Raw genomic sequence first — 27,217 nt, forward strand, 5'->3', positions numbered from 1 at the left:
CATATATAAAACTACATCATTCGCTTAACTTACCCGAATATTGTCTAGTTAAATTTAGAGTAAATTTCAACAGTTCTCAATTTAAGTGTTGCACAGAATTAAATTCCCACATATATTAAAATCTCCTTATTCCACCTATGCTGATGCATATTACTGTTTGTTGTTCTAAGGCAAAGACGAGGTGCAGTTTGCTCATATGAGACTCAAGGTTACTGAAAATTCAATTCCTAAATATACACTATTTTCAATGTTTTAACTATAGCAATACATACTTGGCCCATGTGCAGTATACACTTTTACAAGCTATGGAACTTCCTACTGCTATACCCCTTTCAACATTAGACTTTGCAGAAGCCAATATCCTCATGTGGTGTCACCTCATTACTTCCAATATATAGTGCCCATGCCCCATGTAAAACTCACTGAATTTTACATGGTTAATGTGCACATGCAATGCTTATATTCTGCGATTGTCTTCATACTTGTTAACAATGTTCACATTATGATGCCCGTCACTGTTGCTAATATTCTGCTGTTTGCTCTACTTTTTCTGTTAGTAAAAGGTTCAGTTCATTTGCTTAAATGGTATTGGTCACGTCTGAAAATGGTCCTTAAACCATTTGTCTTACCCAGTTGCTGCTTTAGATTTTCAATTGACATACTTTTTTTTAGCTTAATGCAGGTATAGGGTGCTATGCTGAGAAGTTGCCACAGGGCATTTTGGGTTTCTTTATGTTTAATTTGCTGTTTTTTTTCTTTCCCTTTCTAATGAAAAGGAGAGATTACCTGTTTTTTTTTTTTGGGGGGGGGGGGGAGGAGTTATTCTGATATATAAACTAGGTTGAATTTTGCTTTGTGGTTGGATGTAATATTTTAGGGTGTTGTAAAACACCCCTGGAAATATAAAGCAACCATTTTAGTCTGAGTTTTTTAAATATTCTTTTCCCAGTCAGTCTATGCCACAGTAAATCGACAATACCTTGGTTAATATTTTTGTTAAGCTATCAGCCTAGAAACTTTTTTTTTTTTTAATACTTACATGTTGTAATCTACATTTAGTTATTTATTCAACCTCTTTTGTCTATGGTGAATATATAAACACACACACGGTTCTATTTTGCTTTATCGAGCAGCAACACATGAAATCCGAACTTATAGAGCATAAATGCTCAAAATGCACTCCAAGAAAAAAAAAAAAAAAAAAACAGTAAACTTTTTTTTGCAGGGGGCAACCCCCCCCCCCCTTTTCTAGTTATATATACCCAACTCCGAGATTGCACTACAGTGGAAAAAGGGAAAATTCTTAACCCCACTGTACCTCAATCTTGCTCATAAAAACAAAGAATGCACATCCAAGCAACTGATTTTCAATCAGCTGTGCTGGCTTCTTTTTGGATTTGATAAGCTTGTCCGTTACCTAGAAGTACAGACACACACACACACACACACACACACACACACACACACACAATGAGAGTGGCTGAGTGTTCACAGTTTAGTACTAACCTAACTGCCCTTGCAAGCCATTTTAAGCCTAGCCAGTTATCCTTTGTGAGACTCAAACCCTGCACCTTGTGTTTGTAAGGCAAACACCTTAGCCATTCAGCCACACTCCCAACCCCATCACCCTGGCCTCATAGGCAACATTCGATCTATTTACTCTTGGGGGTTTCTATACGCACCCATCACCACTACAGCACTAGGTTTTCACCATATCTACCCACCATACCGTACAGCTTTGCAGTTCCCAGGCATACACAGCCATGCAGAACTTTTGTCACTTCACCTCTTGCTCTAGATATCACTCCAGTTTGTAGCAATCAACTTTCAGTGCCTGCATGCCTTAGTTCTTCTAGCTTGCTATCCTGCAACCTTTTATCATAACCCAAATGGTGCCACTGCTGACATCTCTCCCTATCAGTCTACCACCATATGATGATCTCCATGCACCTAGTATCACTGGTTATCTGGACTGATATGTGTTGTTCTGAACAGCATGAAGCACTGTTTCAAGAAAAACTATTTAATCACATAGCACAATTTTTGGTACACATTTCCAAGATCAGAGCAACAGTCATATCAAACAAGTGTTTTCCAGTACCTCTCACTATGAAAGAATACATATCCAAAATCCACTTTTTCATTGTCCTCTTTTGCCCTTGGATTAACATGGCACTTTTCACTGGTATGAAGGTCTCACAATACAAGGATGTCAGTTCAGGAAAAAAGAAAATAAAAAGGAGAAAATGTGGCTTGGCTAACTCTAGTTTTTACTAACCATTCATGCCCCCCTTCTCCAAGGTCCCCATCCACCGTTTTATATAGATGGCGTACTCAGGTGTTTTAGCTGTTAATTTCCACCTTGAATAGACAATGTAACCCATTTGCATAGAATCTCTAGCTACCCCTGGTTTCATAGATGGTTGGAGCGATGACTGCATATGGAGTGTTCTGGAGCATTCCTCCATTTTTTATTTCTTTATACAGCAGTGCAGCTTCTTTAGGCACAAGTGCAGATGTATACACATTAGGCGAGCAGACATCTCAGCAGTGAGCCTCTGCATCTCTGCCTCAAACATTCTAGATTTCTGATTTATATTTTTTTTCAGTTTCTGAATATCTTGACTTTAAACTGCTATACTCTGTTGGAAACCTGTTTTTTTTTCTCTCCATAGTAGTTTACCTGATGGTCTCTACCTGCACCCAATCAGTTCATTCATTCCCAAGAGTGGGAACCAAGTAATCCCAGGCTAGGCAAGAGACCCACAGCCCACATGTTCCTGCTCAGATAGCACTATCAGCTCATGCATTCCCCAGCAGAAAGTTGGGGTGGGACAGACCGCTGGCTCTACAGAGTGGCCTACTCAGGCATGATGAAGTACACCCTCCCTCTCAACAGCTCCCCACATTCAGCTGTATTTACCTATCCATAGGAAGCATACCTTCACACACACTAAAGTCACTATCATCTGTGTATTTCCAAAATGAAAACACATGATCTACAGGCTCTTGCTTCATAGCTGCAGCATCCAGTGTCTAAGTGCTGCCCAAGTGGTGAAGTAAATGTCACCTTTCTCACCCAATCATGGGCAAGTCTACATGGCTGCTTACTCCCATCATCCCCTTCCAGATCCATTAGGCATCAGAGTCACTAATCAGACTTGACTACCTGGGCAGTAGTAGTCGGGGCTTCATCTCTCTATGAAAGCAAAGTGGCTGTAATCTGTTATTTTATTTTTCGGTCAAAATGGTGTGAGCTTTTCTCCTTGTATCTCAAATGAAGGGTTTTTCCCAGCTCTGCAAAACACTCACTAAAATATATACATTTTTTTAAATGGTTTCGATATCCACAACGCATTTTATTGAATTTAAAAAAAGTACATTCAACATCAATAAAAATAAATTGTATCATAACTGCAGGAGTACAATCCTTGTAATCCTAACATCTTAATGGTTGTCTGGCATTTTTTAATTGGTATAAAATAATTGCAGATAAATCAAAAGCCAGATCTGAAAAATGCACTCCATGCTGTATACAGAGTATAACTTTTTTTTTTTGCTACACTCAGACAATCACTGCAGCAAGCTCAGAAAATACCAAGAATAAAAAAGGAAACAAAAATACACTGCCCTTTTTTGGATGACCCAAAAGTTGTCACATCTGATGCACACAAACAAATGGGAGACATGGCAAGTCTGGGGAAACAGTGAGCAGTATACCAGCTTATAGTCCAAACAATAAACTGTAAAACAGTGTACACAAAAAAAAAAAAAAAAAGACAAATGAAAATGTACGAAATTGAGTAAGTACAAAGAAAAGGAAAAGGGGAAGCATAATCATTTCATATTAACTGTACAACTGGGCTGCAACAGAAGAAGATGAAGCAAGGCCTGTAACAATAACAAGTATTACAACTGGCATTTTGTAATAAAAATTAACAAATGAAACAATTGACTCGAAATAAATCATCTCAATTTTAGATCCCACATTTCCCATATCAAATACTAATACATCAAGATAATAATCTCTGGGGTTCTGAAAGGACTGTAACAGCCCTTGAAGTACATGCTACAGAGAAAATACAAAAGTTTGACCAACACAAATGTGAGCTATGAAACAGAATGAGATTCTGCTTCTTATTCTTCTGGTAAAAAAAAAAGACCACAGAGATACTGTACCTGTGAAACCTTTTCCACTGTTTCAATGGAAAATGTTAGAGAGAAAGAAAGGACTATGACAGTTGACTAGAAGAATCGAGAGTATATTGGAAATTAAGCCGAGACAGGATCTGGGAGATGAGTAACGAAACCAGTAACTTAATGTGGGATTACAATACAATATTTATATTTGTGAAATATGACAGAACAAGAAACTCTGGAAATATTGGACTTTTTCAGAATCTGTTGGACTTGTGGAGAACTCCAACGTATATGCCCAACTTCATGTCATTAATGTTCACAAAAATGCTCTGGGGAGAAAGTTAACTTAAGTACAGAAAACTTGTTTTTTCCTTAATAGTGCTATTTTTCTGTATGTATTTTTGGACGGCACAGTGGTGCAGCAGTTATTGGTCACCTCACAGCAAGAGGTTCTCCGGTTCAACACTTGGCTGGACTACCTTCTGTGTGGAGTCTGCATGTCCTCCCTGCGTTCATGTAGGTTTCCTCCCACATTCCAACAACATGTGTCTGCAGCATTTCTCCCCAGGCCTCCGATAAAACTCTGCTCTGTCCCAGTCGAACATTCCCAGTAAACAAATGTTAAATAAATAAAAAAATACTGTTTTCTTTGCATGCTATAAAGTTCTTAGTTTTTTTTTTTTTTTTTTTTTTATAAGTGTAATGTGGATCGTACATAGGTGCTGCTGTTCTCCCCCCCCCCCATCTTTCTTCCTTCCTGTTCAGTTTTAAGATATGTATGCACTACAAAGTAAAAAAGGCCTGGTTAAAAGAGCATGACGAAAGAAAAAATAATGTGTTTTTGCATGGGGAATAACTGGATTAAATACCTTAGATTGACTTAGTAACAGGTTTTAACAGAAAGCCAGTAAAAGAAAAGAGAAACCGGCTAGGAGGCAACATTCTCTGAAAGCACTCAAGGGTTTTCCCAGCTGGAAGAGCTCTAAAGGCAAGATAAAACCAGTCAGCACTCACAAGAAGCACAGGCTGCACCATGCATCTTAGCATGGATACCCTTTCTTTTAGGTTAACTCAAGTCTGTAAGTGTGTCTGTCAGTTAAAACTTCAATATTTGAAGATTTACATAGTTTTGACTGTTATTAAATTAACAGGTTTTAGGAAAGTATTGGGGTTGTTTTTTTTGTTTGAGGGCTTTCAATAAAACAAAATGTTTTCTAAGATGTGACATATGCTCAAATGGATATGACAAGAAACAACTATATAAAAGTTCAACCTGCCAAACAGTGTATGCATGTAACACAAAAGCTGGAACTAGACAAAAACAAAAAGACGTTGTACATAAACTTTTTAATACATATATATAATAAGCTTTCTGTAATGTTTTGAAATGTCAACATGCTCACAAACAAATACAAAAAAAGAAAGAGTAGTAAATTATATTAAAAATGTAGAGTGCAAATAGCTATGTTACAGAAGACACACCTGGAAAGAACTGAACATGTGAATTTGATAAAGAAAGGTTTTCAGGATGGCTATTCAGTGGAATATCTGGGACAAAGGAAAAGATAAGTACTTATACTAATTGCAAGAGGAGCTCCAATAGTGATAGAAGAGGATAAAAAAAAAGATAATGGCACATTTGTAGTGCTAAGGAGCTACTGGCAAGGGAGGAGGATTACACTGGCATGTATTTATATTCCAACTAAAACTGCTACAATGGAGCTTAAGAAAATTATGGAGCAATAATCAGTTTTCAGCAAGGACTATTACTTATAGGTGGGAATTGGAATTTGATTTGCAGCACTGAAGATGTGTCTGGGGGGGTGGAGAAGGGAAAGTATACATTTTTAAGAAATTTATGAAAATACTTGGCATGGAAGATGTGAATTTACATACTATTCCCCAATATAAAAACTGGGCAAGGCTAGACAGAATTTACATTTCACAGGAACATGTAAATTTAATTGAAGGTCGTGATATGCACCCAATAACTATTTCAGACCATGCACCAATAATAAGTAAAATAAAAATACAGGGTAATGAAATAAAAATGAGACACTGGCATTTTCCCACCTATCAAAAGATATGAATTTAAGGAATGGGTAGTGGAGACCTTCCAGGAGCTATTAGACAGGATAGATATTTCTTCTGAAAATAAAGCTAGGGAGTGGGATAAATTTAAGATGGAGTTTAAAAACAAGGTGGAAATGAAAGAAATGGAACTATAGTTAAGAAGGAGCAAGAATTATTAAGAGGGACTGACAAATATTAAAGTAATACAGAATAGGTGGAATCTCACAAAGAAGAGGATCAGCTGCAGAATGCTAAGCAGAAAATAAGAGATTGCCTCAATTGTATGCATGAGCTTAGAAAGACTGCTGTTAAGCAACTGTTTTTGATAAGAGTAGAGCACAAAAACTTTTAGTACAATGACTCAGGCAACAGAAATTAGAAAGGGCTGTCGCCAAGCTTAGGGAGCCTACAACAAGAAAGATAAGCGATCATATACAGGTATTAGAAATAGTTCGAAAATTCTATGAAAGTCTGTATAGAGAGAAAAATAGGGAAATCAAGAAAAGATACAAATGGAAATGTTTATGGAAGAGTTAAATATGCCAAGGTTAGAGGTAGATGAGGCTCAATTACTTATGGTTAGGAAAGGATGAGAAAAAGAGAAAAAATATGATATATGACCAATGTACAGGAAAGTCCCTAGGAATAGATGGTATTCATGTGGAAGTTTGGAAGCTAGGATGGAAAAAAATTGATAAGGATTTGGAAGGTTTTGTTTAACAATACCTTAAAAGGAGGAGAAGTACCAACCTCCTGGAAGAAAGCAGGGGTAGCTGTAATACCTAAAGAGGGGAAAAGATCCATCAGACCCAGCCTCATACAGGCCCATTTCAATACTAAACCAGGATTATAAAATGTTCATGTCTATAATGGCTAAAAGAATGACAAAAGCAATGACAAAATTGATAGATATGGATCAATGTAGTTTTGTGGAATGGAGGCAAACATTTGGCAACATTAAAAGAACACAGATGATCGAGAGGGAAGCAGAATATAAGACGATACCATTGTTGTTGTTGGGTCCTGATGCAGAGAAAGAATTTGACAGAGAGCTGAGACAATCAGCGTATTTAGAACCACTGGCAAAGAAGATAAGGGACTCAGAAATTCAAGGACATAACTGGCATGGTTGTCATGAAAAGCTGACTTTACTTGCAGATGATACTATTTTATACCGGACAAAACTAGAAAGAGACATTATAGTGTTGTGGAACATTTTGAGACAGTTTAAAATCTTTTCAGGATACAAAATTAATGAAGATAAAACAAAGGCAATAGCGGTAAATTATTTTCTCACACATTAATTGGTTCAACAATATCCGTATTTATGGGGACATGATAAAATGTTAAGTATTTAGGAGTATGGACTAAAAATTATTCTGGTGTGGCAGCTAAGGATATGTGGGAAGAGACAAAACAAAAGATAATACAAAAAATGAGAAAATGGAAGTTTTTTTATATGGATACTAAGATACAAGCAGTCAAAATGTTTTAGTCCCTTTAGTCTTATACAAAGGTCAGGCATATTTTCATCAACTAGAGAAGTTGTGAATAGCAATTAATAAAGTGCTGAAAAAACATCTGGAATGGGAAGACAAGAGTCAAGTGGGGTAAAATGATTTTCCAGTAGAACAGAGCAGATTAGGATTACCAGATTTTGAAAGGGTATTTCAGAGCTACACAGTTAAGGCTCCTATACACAGCACAAGTAGAAAACTATAATTCAAAGTGGAAAAGGATGATATTGAAACCGGGGGAGCTCAAGAAACAGGGATAGACTGGATTTTTGGATGCAGGCCTTTAAGGATGATAATCATACAAAATATTATATCCATAAAGTAGCAAAAAGTGTTTTAAGAACTAAGCCAACATGGGAATGGAGAAAGGAGATTCTGCCAATAGGGATGACTGCAATTACGGTTATAGACAATAGGCAAGTGGGGGTTGGAATTTATTGGAGAAAACTGGCAAAGGAACCAAGGTATTGGGAGTAAATAACTAGACAGAGAGAAATGCAACAGAATGGGAAGAGGCCAAGAATTTATTTGGACTACAGGTAAGAGACTGCCTTACTTATCAAGGACTAATAGAGTATAGGCAAAGAGAAAAAAATAATGGGGTATTAACAGCACCGATAAAGTTTTTAGCAGAATGTAGAACACAAACTGCCATTAACAAAGGAATAATTAGTAGACCATATAAAATACTGCATGATAACTATAAGAATCAATCAGAGGAGGTTAGAAAGGATTGGGAAGAGACTGGATAAGCAATTCACAAACAATAGGAGGATATATGTATGTCTCCCAAATCTGCAACAAAATCTAGAAGATTTAGGAGTTTTGCTTGGAAATGTTTACACAGATATTTTCATACCCCAGGTAGACTCCAGAGAATTTTTCCTCAGGTAGACAGCAAATGCTGGAGGTATGACGGGGAAGAATGAGGTATATGGGAACATATTTTCCAGGACTGCAGTGAGAGGACAGACTGACCATTCCCTGCGGGACACACTGTCAGAGATGCTAGGTGGGCAGATTGGTGTAATGAGGGAGATTATTTTTCTATGTTATTATACAGTATCAGAATTTCCTATTCATGGTACGGTCTTGCTGTGTCTAATTATGGTGGCTGCCAAAAAAAGCAATTACTAGAAAATCAAAACCTAAACCAACTATATTAGAAGCCGTGAATATAGTAAGAGAGATAAAACTGGAATTCAGATCTTTAGAAAAGGGTAGGAGCAAACTACACTGGAAAAAATGGAAATTGTGGGAACAATACAAACAGGGGAGGAGTGGTTTAAAAGAAGGTTAGATTTAAATGAGCTATGTAATGTCTGAGTGAAAATGATTGGGTAGATTACAGCTGAAGTATATTGTCTGCAACTGGGAGCGTGTCAGTATGGTTTGTGATGTAAAATGCTTGTAAATAGGATTGTGTCGATGTGGTTTTGTTTTCATTTATATAAATATATGATTGCTTATGTTGTAAGTGATGGTTTAATAAAGATGTTACTAGTTTAAAAAAAAAGTGGGCACGAATTGAATAATTTAGGTAATGTTGCTTAAGTTATATGATATATAGAAATATATGTGAAGTATAATGTTTGTTAATGTGTTAATACAGTTTGATTACTTTTGTATAAATGTAAATATGCCTATGTCACAAGAGATAACTCAATAAAGGTGTATTAAAAATAACAAATAAAAACACAAGATAATGAAATAAAAATGGAGACACTGATGCTTTCCCACGTATTTGTTGAAAAGGGAGGAATGTAATGAATTAGGTAGTGCAAATTATTAGGGAGCTATTCAAGAGGACAAATTACTTCTGAAAATACAGCTAGGGAGAGGGATAAAATTAAGGTGGAGTTTAAAAATAGGGCAGAAATAAAAGAAAGGGAGTTATGGTTAAGAAGCAACAAGAACTATTTGCAGGGAATGACAAATGTTAAAGTAAAGTATTGCAGAATAGGGGGAATCTCACAAAACAAGAAGAGGATCAACTGCAGAACGCCAAGCAGAAAATAAGGGAATATCTCAATAATATACAAAAGTTTAAAAAGACTGCTGTTATGCAGCTGTTTTTTTGGATAGTAACACTAGAGCACAAAAACTTTTAGCACAACCCAGGTGACAGAAAGTATAAAGGGCTGTTGCCAAGCTTAGGGAGCCTATAACAAGGAAGGTAACAAGAGACCCTGCACAGGTATTGGAAATATTTAAGAAATTCTATGAAAATCTGCATAAAGCAGAGAAATATGGAAATCAAGAAAAGATACAAATGGAAATGTTTATGGAAGAATTAAATATGCCAAGGTTAGAGGTAAACAAGGCCTAATTACTGTTAGGATAGGAGAGAGGAGATAAAAAGTGTGATGTACAACCAATCTACAAGAAAGTCTCCAGGAATAGATGGAATTCCTGTGGAAGTTTGCAAGCTAGGGGATAAAAATGATAAAGATCTGGAAGGTTTTGTTTAACAGTATTTTAAGGAGGAGAAGTACCACCAACATTCTGGAAGAAAGCAATGATAATTGTAACACCTAAATAGGGGAAAGGTCCATCAGATCCAGCTTCATATAGGCCCATTTCACTACTAAACCATGATTATAAATGTCCATATCTATAGTACCAACATTCTGGAAGAAAGCAGAGGTAGCTGCAATACCTAATGAGGCTAAAGGTCCATCAGATCCGGCTTCATATAGGCCCATTTCAATACTAGACCATGATTTTAAATGTTCATATCTGTAATGGCAAAAGTAAAGACAAAATGGATAGATATGGATCAATGTGGTTTTGTGGTGGGGAGGCATACATTTGACAACATTAATAGAACACTGATGATCCATAGGGAAGTAAAATGTAAGAAAATACCATTGTTGTTGGTGGGTCTTGATGCAGAGAAATCATTTGACAGAGTAAGCTGGGACTTTATGAGCAGGGCATCGGAAGCACTTTCATTTCCTGAAAAAATTATAAAGTTGATTAAGAGGATATATAAGGGATCAGAGGCGAAAACTGAAGTGGTTGGGGTCCTCTCTGATAATGTCTGCTTGAGCAGAGGAACCAAGTAGAGGTGTCCTCTTCCCCCTTTGTTACCTGCATTATATTTAAAAACACTAGCAAAGAAAATAAGGTGTTCAGAAATTCAAGGATATAATTGGTATGGTAGTCAAGAAAAGCTGGCTCTATATGCAGATGATATAGTTTTATACCTAACAATGCCAGAAAGTGACATTACAGTGTTGTGGAATATTTTGAGACAGTTTCAAGTCTTTTTCAGGATTCTAAATTAATGAAGCTAAAACAAAAGGTAAAAGTTGTAAATTATGTACCCACATATGAATTGGTTCAGCAATACCCACATTTATGGGGACATGATAAAATGAAGTATTTAGGAGTATAGATTAAATATTCCTCTGGTGTGGCAGCTAAGGATATGTGAGAAGAGACTAAACAAAAGAAAACACAAAAACTGAGAAAATGGAAGCTTTGTTATATGGATATGGATAGCAAGATACAAGCAGTGAAATGTTTTTAGTCCCATTTGTCTTAAAACACAGGTCAGGCATATTTCTATCAACCAGACAAGAAGTTGTGGACAGCAATTTAAAAAGATGTGAAGGACTTCATCTGGGAGGGGAAGATGGAAAGAGTCAAGTGAGATAAGCGGATTCTTCCAGTAGAACAGGGCGAATTGGGATTACCCAATCTGAAGGAGTATTTCACAGCTGTACAGTTACGGCTCCTATACACAGCACAAGCAGAAAACAATAATTGAAAGTGGAAAGGGATGATGATGAAATAGGGGGAAGCTCAAGAAACAGAGAGACTGGCATTTTGGATGCAGGCCTTTAAGAACAACAACAATAATCATACAGAATATTATATCTATAAAGTAGCAGAAAATACCTTAAGAGCTAAGTCAACATGGGAATGGAGAAAGGATGTTCGGCCAATAGGGATGACTGCAATTAGAGATACAGACAATAGGCAAAAGGAGGCTGGAATTTACTGGAGAAAACTGGCAAAGGAACAAAAGTATTGGGAGCAAATAACTAGTGAGGGAAAGATGATAGAATGGGAAGACTCCAAGAATTTATGTGGACTGCAGGTCAGATATCGCCTTCCCTTATGAAGGATTGTTATCAGAGTATAGGCAAAGAGAAAGTAGTAGGGGTGTCCTAAACAAAAGACCAGCACTGATAGAGTTTTGATAGAATCTAGAACAGAAGTTGCCATTGATAGAATCTAGAACAGAAGTTGCCATTAAAAAAGGAATAATTACTAGCCATATAAAATATTGCATAATAACTGTAAGTATCAATCGGAGGAGGTTAGAAAGGATTGTGAAGAGGACTGGATATGCAATTCACAAAGAAACAATGACAGGATACATGTATGTCTCCCACATATCCAACAAAATCTAGAAGATTTAGGATCTTTGCTTAAAAATGTTCAGATATTTTATAGCCAAGTACACTCCAGAGAATTTTTCCTCAGTTAGACAGTAAATGTTGGAAGTTTGACAGGGAACAGAGAGCTAATTGGGGACATTTTCTGGAAGTTCAGTCAGTTGGCAAACTTCAAGGATTCCCTGCGGGACGCACTGTTACAGATGCTGGGTGGGCAGACTGGTGTGAGGAGGGAGATGATTTTACTGAGCTATGATACAGAATCAGAATTGCCTAGACACTGTCTAATTATGGTGGCTGCCAAAAAAGCTATTAGAAAATGGAAATTAAAATCTAAACCATCTATACTAGAACTAGTGAATATAGTAACAGAGATAAAACAACTGTAACGGAGATCTTTAAAAAACGGAAACAGCAAACTAAGTAGGAAAAAATTGGAATTGTGCGAACAATACATACAGGGGAGGAATGAGGATTAAAAGAAGGCAAGACTTAAATGAGCTGTGTAATGTTTGACTGAAAATGATTGGATAGAAAATTATGTTGAATGTTTGCAACTGGGAGTGTGTCAGTGTGGATTGTTTTCATTTACATAAATATATGATTGGCATAGGAAGGCTACGACATCTTGAGTGATGGTTTAATAAAGATGTTTCTTGTTTAAAAAAGGGGCAGGAATTGTAGGTTATATGACAAATAGCAATATATGTGAAGTATAACGTTTGTAAACATGAACTTGTTAATACAGTTTGATTACTTTTATATAAATCTAAATTTGCCTGTGTCACAAGTTATAATTCAAGAAAGGTGTTGAAATAAATGGTGTGTAACAGCCCTCCTGTTAAAACATACCATGAAGCACTCATGCTCCCTTCCTCTTCCATAGACTTCTCCCTCATATAAATAAATACAGAGACACACGGTGTAATGTATTAAGTATTACTGTCAACTTCCCATTCATTTATAATACATCTTACAAAACATTATATTATGTATGAAAGTTGCTTATAATACCAAAATTAAAGCTACATCAACAAAACAATACAACTGCAAGACAAACCATGATTTTACTTTCTCACTGCATAAAGGGTATGACAGGCGTGAGAGGGAATGTAATAGCGGCATATTTAACAGTATACATAACAGATTCCACCCTCTTGTTAAAAACAGGGGGAAAACAGTACAGCATGTCATGCCAAATTTGCATCATGCAGTCAGCTCTGAACCAATAGTCAAAGGTACCTTAAAATACTCAAAGAAGAGACAGCCTCTCTTCCTTTCTAATGTTCATTATATCTCTGCTCAGAATCTCACTGTATATCAATACTGAACTAAAAAAGATACTGCTAAGTGGGGAAATATGTAGTTGCTGTTATAATTAAATGCAATAATCAAGAAGATGCATTAACAAGATTTCCTTAATATCTTAACCCTTCTCCTTGCAAAGCAAATGCCAACTTAACCATCTGCTTAAACTGAGGACCACCAAAACTGTCATGTTGCAATACCGTCAAAATCATTTCACAAGATTGTCTTAACCCTGCTTCTCACTGCTATACGTAATAGGACTAAATTATCTGCCAGATTTGGATGTTTCCTGAAAATTAATCTTGTCCAAATAACTAGTGGCACTTTATGGGGTCTCTACTGTAAAACGTCACACATACATATTTCAAGTCAATGAATAAGACTGGTGGTGTATTTTGTTTGCTCGAGTGTTGACGCTAGCATACTACAGCTATCCTTGCCCCACCATGTTCTAATTATCCCATTTTTTTCTATGTCCACAATCCACAAATACACTCCATTATCCGCCACCCTCAAATGGAACAGTGCTTCTTCATATCGAGCTGAAGCTTGATCCTTCAATTTAGGATTTAGGACCTCTATTCCCTTTTCCATTATCTTCAGCTCAGTTCCCCCAAATCATGCCCCTTTCCCCACCCTCTAGCCCTAGCCCATTCTGAAATTGATTTCCTTCTCATTCGTATTACCCTAATGGCTCCTTTTGTACTATTTCCAGCAGCTTGGTTTTCTTTTCCTTATATGGGTCTCCAAAACTGGATGCAATAGTCTAGACAAGACATCAATAACTTACACGGTAGAACAATTACCTTCGTGCCCCAAAGTCTATACCTAATGAATAAGTCCAACAATCTGCTGGCCTTGGCTGATGGCTTTCTATTTTGTTCTTGATATTTCACTGCTTCAGTTAAAGCTACCACAAATCATTTTCAATTAACCTACATCTTTTTGCCTGTTCTGTGCTTTTAAGTTACACTCACCTCTACTTGTCTAATGTGCCAGAATAATTTCTCAGTAGGACAACCTTGTACTTCTCAGCATTAAATATCAGCTGCAAGCTGCTGGCCAACTACAACAGCATACTCAAGATTTTCTTAAGACTGTCCCCTCCAGCTCTTCTATAGCTGCTAGCTTTGTGTCATCCACAATGAGTCTGATCTCACTTTTTACGCCTAATGTGATACTGGTGACAAACGCAGCAAGCATCAGAGATCCCGGAGCAATTCCTGACGCACTCCAGTTCTTTCCTTCATTTCCCCCTCACTAATACCATTTACCTTGAGCTCTCTACTCATCTGATCATTTTCTATCCTACACACATATCCTTGTATGATACAGTAAAAAGTCTTGTTAAAGACTGAGAAGGGACTTGCATATTAATAAACTAAATAAATATGTGGTTATAAAGATTATTTCGGAATGACAAGTCATAAGACTGAAAAATGTTACAGTTAACAGAATGAAGATAAAGTAGATGTGTAGGCTGTAGGCCCGGTCACAGCAAAATGATTCAGCAGCAATGTATATAAACTGTAAGAGTGGTGATAGCAGATACTGTGAACCAAAATGAAGAAAGAAAACTAAACGTACACACAAATGCAAATCACGTGCAAAAAGACTACCAAGATGACTAATAAAATCAAACATATAATAAAAGATAGATTTAAGCAAAGAAGAGTGGGTTATGGCAAAGAAAAAGAGTGAGATATTTTACTTCACATTTGTTTATCTGGGTAGTACACTGATCAGAAGTGACCAGTTGCAGGTATTGCCCACGTGAATTAATTGGGGGGGGGGCGGTAGAACACAGAGGCACTAAGCTGTACATAGCAAAAAAATGACAGAAAGTAACAATAAGCAACAAAATATACAGTAACAATTAATAGACATAGCAACAAATATGACAATGTACATTTTACATGATCATATTTCAGTTTTAAAAAATACAGGAATGAACTTGTCATTTCTGCATTGAATGCTTAGTTGTATACCATTTTGTTGACAAAGAAAGTCTGAAAATTCACCTGCAAAACTTTATATGTTAGTTATTAAATTTTTCTTCAAGGCTTATCAAACTCAGTGTTAAACATAAAAAGTGAATGACTGCTGGGGTGGTTGGTTTCAAATTCCCTGTATGATACCTGAAGGAGATGTGCCTGATGTATACAGATATGGTTAGCAATCATTATTAAAATATCCACAGCTACATCAATTTTCTGACATTTCTGCTTTAATGCACGTTACATTTTAATGTTTTATAGTCACAGCTGTCCCTAGACAAAACTGGTCCTTTCTGGATTAGACCAATAATCCCTTACAATATAATTTACTAAAGAAAGAGACTATGGATTCAGCTCTGTGAACTCTTAGCCAAGTCCTGTGCTCTGAATTTTAATATCCTAATATGATGTGAAGAAATCAGCAGTCTCCATCTTATTACTGAACTAGAGACAATTCTAGGGCCCAGCAGTTACACCCATTGTACTTTTCATTGCATTCATATACAGCATTGGTGGTGCAACTCCTTCTACACAAAAACCCTAGATAGCATCTCTTAAGCGTTGCATATTGTGAGGTGCTTCACTTATTTGGGCTCTCAAAAATCCATGTACTAAAAATATTTAAAAATAAATAAATAAATAAATCCACTGTACTACAAGGCAATAAAAATATTTCAAAATACCAAATAAAATTAAAAAAATCGAAATTAAGTTCTGATGTGCTGTAGCCTAAAAACACAAACCATCACTGCACCTGAATATGTTGTTTTGTAAAATGAGATTCAGAATTCATAATAAGGATAACAAGTGTAGGCAAATATGGCACACTTCTTGCTTTGATGAGTCCAAATCTGAAAATGTTTCCCTGGGTATCAGTCTTGAGTCAGCGACGACATATCACTGTATTTACACACTTAAGAAAAATAAACTATAGTCTCCATAAACTGTCCGATTGTGTAACCCTTGAGGCTAATTTTTTTTCAAGTTAGTCCTACTGCCACTGAATGAATGAATTCCCTCTTCTATTTACTTTATTCTGTTTTCTACTTCAAATAGACCACTGTCGTACCCTTAGAAAACATAATCAAGCCTATACTTATACATAATAATCTAACATCTTTAACAAATGTTGCCTTAAATCTGCATCACTCCAGATTCAATGAGAGAAAAATCACAGCTCTTTCTACTGGGTCAGCCTATCCACTTCAGATACAGTATTACTAAACTAGGAAACCTACAGAACTCAAATAATTTCAGTCACTTGCCCTACAGTGTACGTTTGTAACTTCACAAGCTCATATTACTACTCCTGTATGTACAAAACCTGTACCTTTATTGACAATATACATTCAGTACAGATTGTTCCAATACATAGACAGACAAAGCCATGACTATAAGCCACATGATCCAGCTTTAAGTAGCAGCAATGGGTCTAAAAGAGCTGGCTAGGAAGAGTTTTGACAGGCTATTGCCCCACTCACTGATACCTAGAAGGAGAAGCTTTTTTGGGGGGGGGGGGGCACATACTTTCAATAATCCTTATGGACGCCAAATACAAAGTTTCTGCTTGGCATGGAGCTGTGCTACTTGGGAGGTTACATTACCCACAGAAGTGAATGACTTCCAAATGCTGTACTCACTACACTGCAAAACTTATGTTCCCCAAGTGCCAGTGGACACGTGTAAAGGAAAATGGCTAGAGTTTTGTGGCTTGGGGAGCGAGAGGGAGGAAAGGAGATAGAGGGAAAAAAGAAGGGACAATAAATAATTAAATAAAAAGTACATATACCCTTACACCCCAACAACAATGTCTACTTGCTGCTTTGGCCATAATCAACAGAAAGAACACCTCATACACATCTGCTCCACAGAAATGTATTACATGCATTTATTCCAAAATAAAGTAGCACTATTGGTACTGCACCCTGTAACTCCTGTCTGCTGTATACACCGATGCTGTAATAACGATCTTACAAACTTTTGAACTGCCCTTTCGTCTGGGTCGTGGCTGAAAGTGGTGCAAGTGAAACAGTCCAATAAATAAACAGCAAACACACCACAGATATCATGAAAGAAACTAAAATTTATAGTCTTAAAATCCATCCGCAGCCACAATTACAAATACCTTAATTGCTCAAAGCGGGAAATTGTCGCTTTTTATGAGGTAGTGGCGCACAGTATACGATGTAGATGACGTAAATGTTTGCTCGCTGGGGATATAGTTGTACACTATGCCTTACAACAGTTATCTTATCCACACCATTATTTTACGGAAGTCCACAGCGACAATTTAAAAACTGCAAACTTCACCTAGTAACAGTCCCGTTTACAAAGTCATGCCCAGATTTTGTGTGTGTGTGTGTGTGTGATTTTACTACCGCAAAGCCAAATAAGAAAAAACTGTAAAAGGAAGTGACCCACTGAAAAATACGTAATATTGAACGACAAATTAAATTATTTTAAACTCCTGAAAGGCAACACTGTGGATTAAGGAAATCACGGTAAAAAAATTTCTCCAAAGCCAACTTCATGCTTCTTAAAATAGAAGTGGCGAACTTCATAACACACATGCAGAATGTCAAGGCGAGGTTCACGCAGGAATGGGCGTGCTCGCCATGATTGACATGCCGGAGGGCGGGGATTAACAGCAATGTTCCGTGATTGACACGCTATGCAAATATAACGGTATTTAATATTTAAGCAATAACCCACGGCTGGATGTGAATAATGCTGGATTTACCCACGGTTGGTGTGGTTTGGTCACGAGGGTGTAGCCCGAGTGACCAAACATAGACAACCGTGGGTAAATCCAGCATTACCCACCCCCAGAAGTGGGTTATTGCTATTATACAATGACATTATTTAAGAAAAAAAATACTTACTTTTCTTAAATAATGGCATTGCATAATGCCTCCGTGCTGCCTTCCGCAGCTATCTGGTATTCTGCGGCAGTTCTGATGTACTGCGCATGCGTATGCTTACGCAGTACATCAGAGATGTGGCTGGAAGCAAGATCTCCGTTGCTTTTTAGAAACTGTCTCGCTATGTTAAAGGAGTTTAACATAGCGAGACAGCTTTAAAAAAGCAACGGAGATCTTCCTTTCTCCGTTGCTTTTTTTAAGGCTGTCTCGCTATGTTACCCATTTAACATAGCGAGACAGCTTTAAAAAAAAAAGCAACGGAGAGCTTGCGTTCTCCGTTGTTGTAAAAAAAAAAAGACTTGTACTAATGGAAAAAGTCCTTGCAACCGGACCTTTTTCCATTAGTATAAGTCTGATTTACAACTTGCACGCTGACCAATCAGCGTGCACGTTTTGGAATATTAATGGGGGGGGTCGTTGTATAATTAATAATATAGCATTTAATAAGCACAAACACATGCTAATAATGACATGTTTAACAGGCACTACATAAAGGTGCTTCTATCATATAATCTATTGTCCAACTTAAATCAAGCATTTAATTTTTTGTGCTACTACTGCTACACCAGCCAAAGCTCCGTATGTACCCAACATAAATTCTTTATCCCTGCAGTTTTTGAACGTCACCTGCAGTAACTCCTGTAGAGAGAAGAAAACCTTTTAGATGATCCTCAGTAACTGCCACTCAAATGTGTCCTTCAGATTTGCAGCTTCTCATTTACAAGACAAAAAGTTGTATTCAAATATTTATTTCAGATAGAACAATTTCTAATTATCTGCAATGTTAGCAGCAGCTAGGAGACCACCCTCTACCTCGTATAGTCATTTACTCTGGAATTACTTCCTCAAATTTCTATATGATGTCCCTAAACTAGAAACTGCCTTTACTTCAGCAAACCCTTACTGTTGTTTAACCACCAGTATCCACCCAAACTGCCAGCCATACCCTACGCTACTTATGTAAGCTTAGCTTTATAATCCCTTGCTTTTCTCCACTGACTGAAGCAGTGGATATCCACTCCGATACTTGAGCTACTTTATTTGCACAGAATAGCTGTATTTCTGTTAATGACTCCATGTGTACACCAATGCACTTAACATAATTAGTTGTGGCACAGTATATTTAGCACCTGTGCCACAACTGTTTAGTACTGCAATTAGCCTAGCCCACACAGCCAACCATTCTTAATGATTTTGAGAATAGTCCACTTCAGTATAGCATCTCCTTTTACAGCAATTCTAATTATACTACACTGCATTAAATTGCTTTCTATCTAATAAGTACAACTACAGCTTGCACTGTCTCCTCCAAATCATTATATCACACTTCCTAGATTTTAACATGTACATATTCCCACACAGTAAACAAAAATACTGTTAATGCCGATTAACCTTGTGAAATAAAGAAATGATTTGATTTCACATCAATCGCATCTGCGTTTTTATGTTATATGCATATACATATAATGTTTTCGGTATTTTCTGTATAATCTGTCTAATCTTTTTATCAGTCTAACTTACCTTGTGTTTTGGTGGCATCTTTCAATCAAACGCTGGGCGGTGCAGTCAAAATGGTCACAGGAGGGGTTTGGGCGGGGCTTGCTACTGCGCATCTGGTGGGTTAATACACTTCAATATCGCCAAGGACAGTACAGTTACGACTGCTGAATCCTACACAGATGCACTCTATAAACACTTACATGAGTGCATGGATCGTGCTATCCCAAACAGAACCAAGATGCTAACCTCCAAAAAAAGGAAGCAATCTGGTGGTCCCCTGCCATAAACAAACTCTACAACAAAAGGAAGAAACTGTTACAAAAGAGAGTAAAATCCCATGAGTGGAGGAGTTCCCTTGTCAGCCTCAGTAAGAAGCTGAGATCCCTTATAAGATCCTCCAAAGCTAGCTAAGAAAACAAAATTGCCACTGATTCTAGGGACAACCACAAAGCATTCTATAGCTATGTCAAGAATCTCAATGGCAACACTCAGATCTGCTCTGAGTTACAGCCCAATGGCATGAAAATTACAGAACCAACTGATATTGCCAACATCCTGGCAGATAGGTTCAGTGCTAACTTTACCCCCCTCTCATCCCCCTAAAGGGCCCATATCTATACAGGAAGAATGCAGAGTCCCTGTAATCACAACTACACAGGTAAAAGCTGCACTCTCTAAAGCCAAAAACACAACATCCATTGGACCGGACAACATCCCAGGCTGCGTTTTACATGAACTTCAGAACGAACTGGCTCCCCACCTAAGCACCATGTTCTCACATCAGTCTTTGTGCCCACTGAATGGCGCATAAAAACAGTTATCTCACTCCACAATGGGGAGCCACCACTGATCCCGGGAGCTATCACCGATTAGCCTGACAAGCCTGGTCTGTAAGGCCATGGAACTTATCATCATGGAACTCATAAACAAAGACATTGGTAACCTCCAAACTCTGGACCCCACCCAGTTTGGGTTTGTGAAAGGCAGATTATGCCTCCTGAACCTGATCAACTTCTTTGAGGCAGTCACCAAAGCTGTAGACGAGGGTAAGGTGGTTCACACAGCCTATCTTGACCTCGCCAAGGCTTTCGACACCATCCCCCATTCTGGAATTATAGCTAAACTCACTAAACTATGTATAAATCACTACATCACAAGATGGGTTGCCAATTGGCTCACTGACAGAACCACACTGTAAAAGTTGCAGACTCCAAATCTGACTTCAAACCAGTGACAAGTGGAGTACCACAGGGTTCAGTCCTGGGACCTCTCCTGTTTGGTATCTACTTCTCTGAAGTACAGGCTAGCACAGAAGGCCTTTGGCTAATGAAGTTCACAGATGACTGCAAACTAGGAGCCATAGTTGAGTCCCCAAATGATGTGGACATCCTACAGAAGGGCCTCACTGAGACAGATGCCTGGTGTCAGAGCCATGGCCTCAGGTTAAATGCCAAAAAGTGCATTGTCATCCCCTTTGGTAAAAACTCTGTATAGGCAGCAGTCTACTTAACACGAATTGTGTGATAAGAGACCTGAGGACCCAGGTGGACAGTAATCTCTCCTTTGATAATCACATCACCACAGTAGTCAGGAAATCCTTCTATGTCACATCGGACAGTAATCCTCTTTGTGAGGTACTTCTGTGGCCTTTCCAGCTGCTGCAAATGTCTTGTGAGGTACATTCCAAAAGGGGCGTTGTACTCTATACTGGGTCTAATGAGTGTCGAGTAGAGGGAAACAATGACCTCTTTTTTCCCAGATGAGAACCCTTTTGTGATGAGGTGTGCCACATAGAAGGATTTATAACCAACACTCACAGAAGGTGCAAAAAATTCACCAGAAACAAACCAAAAGCACCTCAGACTCAGCGGTGGATAACGAACAGTTTAATAAGACAACAACCACAGAATAAACACTGTCAAAGATACAATACACGTTTTTGTCCTAAACTAGGGACCTAAACCTTGTCACCACAATAAACAGGACATGCTGGAGGGATAGATTCCTGTCCCAGAGACTTCCCATCTATGTCAAGCAAAGTTCCTCATTAGCACTCTGGTAAGTGGATGGAAAATAGGAAATACACCCCAGGATCACTTCTGTGGCTCTACTCGACAGGGGCACAGAAAAATAACTTTCTTGGGTGGCATAAGCCAGGGAACTGTGTTGGCTAGGCTTACTTAGGCCCTTGTACCTACCTATGAACCTATGTAAAAGGACCCATTAACTCAAGTATAAACAGTTCTCAGTCTCACAGAGGGGATCTCAGTGTGAATAGGTGTGCACCAGGGTACAGCAATCAGTGCACAGCTGTTCATTTAGGTGATGGACTACATTAGCAAACAGGGCCGAGAGGACAAATAAACAAAGTTGCTGTTTGCAGACAATGTGGCATTACACGCAGATTATGTATCAGAACAGTACCTCATGTTTAGCTCTATGCAGATGTGGACGTGTTGGCAGTGATTGACAGGGGAAGTGGGTGTGGAAATGCCCAATGAGTGACAGGCATGCTAATTCGCATGTAATGTAATGCATGTATTCCTGTAAACTGTTTAATATCCACGCACGATACCAACTTCAACATCGTAAAGAAGCATTTATTGAGCAAGCCAGTTCCATCTTACTAAGGATATCAAATGCAAAGTTAACCATGGAGTAATTATTACGTTTTCTCTTTGTTTTTGCAGGGGGGCAAGCACCCCTGCACATCCTTGTGGGGGCGCTGTGCCCCCCACACACCCCCTGCTATTTCAATATTCATAGGTTCGTAGGAGTGTACTAGGCTAATGGCCCTGCAGCCTTTACAAGCCTAGCCGATACAAGTGCATTGGCATCGTGCCCCCTGATGTTAGTTCCCAGTGCCTCTATCAAGTAGAGCCACTGGAGTGATCCCCAAGGTGAACTTTCTATTACCCATCTACTCATCAAGATTTCTCTTGAAGAGGGACAGTGAGGTGCTCTGCTTGACATGTATGGGAAGTCTATTCCAGAGCACAGGCAGTCTCTGGGTGAGGAACCTGTCTCTTCAGTGTGTTGTGTTGATTGTGGTAATGAGGTTGAGGTCTCTAGAGCGTGTGGTGCGGAGGGATTGGGATTTCTTTAGATGTAGCATTTCTAACAGAGCTGGGTTGGACATGGCTTTGTAAGTCAAGCAAAAATCACCTCTAAGTAGACGATATGAGACAGAGAATAGCTGGAGTCTTTTGAGTCTGTCCGTATAGAACATGTGTTTAATGCCTAGGATTCTCTTCGTGAGGTACTTCTGTGGCCTCTCCAACTGTTGCAGGTGTCTAGTGAGGTACATGCCAAATGGGGCATTATACTCAATGATTGGTCTAATGAAGGAAAAGCAGAGAGAGAGAGATGATGACCTCTTTCTTCCTGGATGCAAAACCCTTGGTAATGAGATGTGCCACATAGAAGGACTTTCTGACCACATGTGGTGGTCGAAGGAGAGATTGCTGTCAACCTGCATCCCCAGATCTCTTATAATGCCTTCAGTGTTCAGTGGGCTCCCATCGATGTGGTAATTAGTGGGAACTGAGTTTTTACCAAAGGGGATGATGACACATTTTTTGGCGTTAAGCTTAAAACCATGGTTTCAACACCAGTCATTGGTTTCAGTGAGGCCTTTCTGTAGGATGTCTGAATATTGGCTCCCAGCTTGTAGTCATCTGCGAACTTGATCACCCAGAGTCCCTTTGTGTTTGCCTGGACATCTGAGAAGTAGATGCCAAACAGGAGAGGACCCAGGACTGATCTTTGTGGGACTCCACTCGTGACTGGTCAGCAGTCTGACTTGGAGTCTGCTACTGTTACACTATGTGTTCTATCTGTGAGCCAATTTGCAACCCATCTAGTGATATAGGGGTTAATGCCTAGTTTGGTGAGTTTATCAATAATTCCTGAGTGAGGAATGGTATCAAAGGCCTTGGCCTGATCGAGGTAGACTGTATGCACTGCCTTACCTTCATCCACAGCTCTGGTGACTGACTCAAAGAAGTCAACCAGGTTGAGCAGGCATGATCTCCCTTTCACAAAGCTAAATTGCATGTGGTCTAGAGTTTGGAGATTTCCTATATTTTTGTTAATCAGGTCCATGATGATGCGCTCCATAGCTTTACATATCAGACTCGTCAGGCTAATGGGGCGATAATTCCCAGAGTCTGTAGTTGCTCCCTCTTTATGGAGAGGGATGACTGTAGCAGTGCGCCATTTGGTATGGACAAAGCCTGAGGTGAGGCTGTGACTGAACAGGGCACACAGATGTGGTGCCAGTTCACTTTATAGTTCATGTAGAACACAGCCAAGGATATTATTGGGTCCCATGGAAGCTGTATTCTTGGCCTTGGACAATGCAGTTTTAACATGTGCTGCAGTAATGCTGGGTGCCTAGCATTCTTCTGGTATTGTGATTGGTCCTTTAGGGGGAGAGAGAGAGGTAAAGTTGGCACTGAATCTGTCTGCCAGTATGTTGGCAATATCTGTTGGCTGAGTATAGGAGGTACCATTGTGCAGTAATTCAGAGCAAATCTGGGTATTGCTGTGGAGATTCTTGATATAACTATAGAAGGCTTTGTGATTGTTTTAAGTGTCTGCCTCAATTCTGCCTTCATAGCTGGCTTTGGAGAATTTGATGAGGGATCTCAACTTTTTGTTGAGGCTAATAAGGGAGTTTTTCCAGTCTTGTGACTTCACATTTTTCTGCAACAGTTTCTTCCTTCTGTTGTAGAGTTTATTAATGGCAGGGGACCACCAGATTGGCTTCCTTTTTTTGGAGGAGAATGTCTTGGTTCTGTTGGGGATGGCTAGTTCCATGCATTTATGTACATGTTCGCACAGTGCATTGGTGTATGATTTGGCAGGCATGCAGCTATTTTCCATTGGTATGGGTGCCATGAAGATAGCCACCTCTGTTTTTAGGAGCCCAGAGTCAGCTTTGGAGAAGTTTTTCAAGGTGGTTACCTTTGTGGGGGGTGTGGGTGAGATGTGGGTTTCCATGGTGATTAGTTTATGGTCGGATCTGACCAGAGAGAGATTGACTATTGGTGTAGAGCAACAGTCACGCATGTTAGTAATAACCAGGTTAAGGATGTTGCTTCCTCTAGTGGGGATCAGAATGAGCTGGTCCAGGGCATTGGAATTGATGAATTCCAGGAAGCGTTGGGCCAGTGTATTGGTGCTTAAGTGGTTTTCCCAGTTGATGGAGGGGTAGTTGAAGTCTCCTAGTATGAGAGTGTTGGGTTGGACCTTGATAGGTTCCAGGGTGCTTAGGAATGTGGAGTGAGAGTCCAGGTTCATGGTTGGGGACCTATAGTAGGCTATGACCTGGATCGCCGTCTTACCCAATGTTAGTTGTTCCTGAAGTATCTCAGATGCATTATGCTGGGTCACTAGTCTAGAGGTGTGCATATCCTTTATGAATATGGAGACACCACTGCCTTTGGAGCTTCAGTCCATGTTTCGGGGCCAAAAGGTGTGGAATGAGTTATAGCCTGGTAACGCAGGGGTGCTTTCTGCCATGTTAAACCAGGTCTCCGTTACAGCACAAATGTTGATGTACTCCATTTTGAGGCGTGCTTCGAACAAGTGGATCTTGAGATCTAGACTTCTAGCATTGAGCAGCATGACCCTCAGACTGCATTTATTTATAGCTGTTATTCCAACTCTGACTGCGCACTACAGTGAGGAAGAGGACACACAAAGACTAACCTGCTTCGCTCTTTCTTTAAAAATATGTATGTAGAAATGCATGGAGATTTAGTAGTTTCTTATGTGCTGCTATTTTGGGGTTTCTTAATTGTTGCTAGCCACAGTGTATGACCTATGAAGCATGTTAAAATTAAATTGAGTGGTGCTGTTTAAGGTGCTTCCTGTATACATTTCCTCACTTTAATTCATGATTCACTTCTCATTCTTGATTTATTATTACCCTATCCTGCTACTGTCAGTTGCTATATTTCAAATAAAATGCCATTCCTGCACTGTCAACAGAATGCATTCATCAATATTCATTTCACCACAGGAATGAATATTCAACAGATTCAACAGCCCACCAGGAATTGTCAGCCTGGAGGCATGGTTAGGATGGGATTCTCTAATGCAAATCCTGCAAGGTACTGTTTTAATACAAAACCTTACAGGCAGACTCTGAGCAAGAACTTCAGCAGATAGGAGAATGGAATGCAAAACAGAAGGCACATGGGATGAAACTAAATACCAATGGTCTTCGTCTTCTTTCGGCTTTTTCCCGGTTAGGGGTCGCCACAGTGGATCACCTGTCTGCTCATGATTGGCAGTGGAGTTTTACAGTGTTGAGTTGCCAGCCCGGCACCCAACCTTCCACAGAAGGCACACACACGCACTCACACCTAGGGCCAATTTAGAGTATCCAATCCACCTGCAGCATGTCTTTGGGTTGTGGGAGGAAACCGGAGCACCTGGAAGAAACCCACACAACCACAGGGAGGACATGCAGACTCTGCACAGAAGGCACCCCAGCCGAGGATTGAACCGGAGAACCTCTTGCTGTGAGGCGTCAATGCTAACCACTGCACCACCGTGGCCGCCCAAACTAAATACCAATGGTAAATGCAGTAAATTGGGGAAATCAGAAAATGAGAACTGAGATAGAAGGGAAGATAGTTGAACAAATTAATAGCTTCAAGTGTCTGGGAGGGGTGGTTGAGGAGATGGGAAGTCTGAATGAAGAGGTCAAAGCTAGAATCAGAAGGGCTGCAACCAACTGGCATAGAGTGTCAGGTGCAGTATATAACAAAAGAATGCCAACGAAGCTGAAAAGTAAGCTGTACAAAACAGTGATGCGACCAGTATTTCTTTATGGTACAGAAACCTAGGCAGTAAAATAACAGATGAGAACGCTAAAGGTAATGGAAATGAAGTGCCTGAGAAGGGTGGTAGGATGCACTCTGTAGAACAGATGAAGAAATGTGGACATAAGTGCAGATGCCAAAGTAACTCCAATTACAGAAAAGATCAAAGAGAATAGATTACTTTGGTGGGTGCACATGAGCAGAAAGGCAGAAGAAGATTTGGGACATAGAGGAAGAAGGTAAGAGGTAACAAGGGCATCCAGCAAAAAAGTGGATGGATTGTGTAAGAGAAGATCTGCAACAGTCAGGCATGAGTGTTGAATAAGGCAGGACTCTGACAGTGAATTGATAGAAATGGCAACAGTTAACACAACACCCCAACCCCATGTAGAAAATGGAAAAAGGGGGGGTTGATGATGAGGAGGAGAAGGAGGATGAACAGTAGGAAATCCCGCCCACATGTTACAGTACTCGGCCCAACACCAAATCTATAAAAGCAAGCTCCCAATTGTGCAA

The 27,217-nt window shown here is 39.1% G+C and overlaps 1 protein-coding gene across 2 annotated transcripts in view; it reads right to left on the minus strand.

Annotated features, from left to right (window-relative positions):
• RNASEH2C (ribonuclease H2 subunit C) overlaps positions 1–18,001 on the minus strand; it is a 336,545-nt gene extending 318,544 nt beyond the window's left edge. Inside the window, exon 1 of one of the 2 annotated variants that reach the window (XM_044073772.1) lies at positions 17,570–18,001. The gene's annotated coding sequence lies outside the window, so the exon portion shown is untranslated. The other variant, XM_044073771.1, reaches the window with a different exon arrangement.
• Between the last annotated feature and the right edge of the window lie 9,216 nt (positions 18,002–27,217).

Source organism: Protopterus annectens, chromosome 6.part0 (assembly GCF_019279795.1).
Source record: "Protopterus annectens isolate FY-2018-M chromosome 6.part0, PAN1.0, whole genome shotgun sequence".
Taxonomy (NCBI): Eukaryota; Metazoa; Chordata; order Ceratodontiformes; family Protopteridae; genus Protopterus; species Protopterus annectens.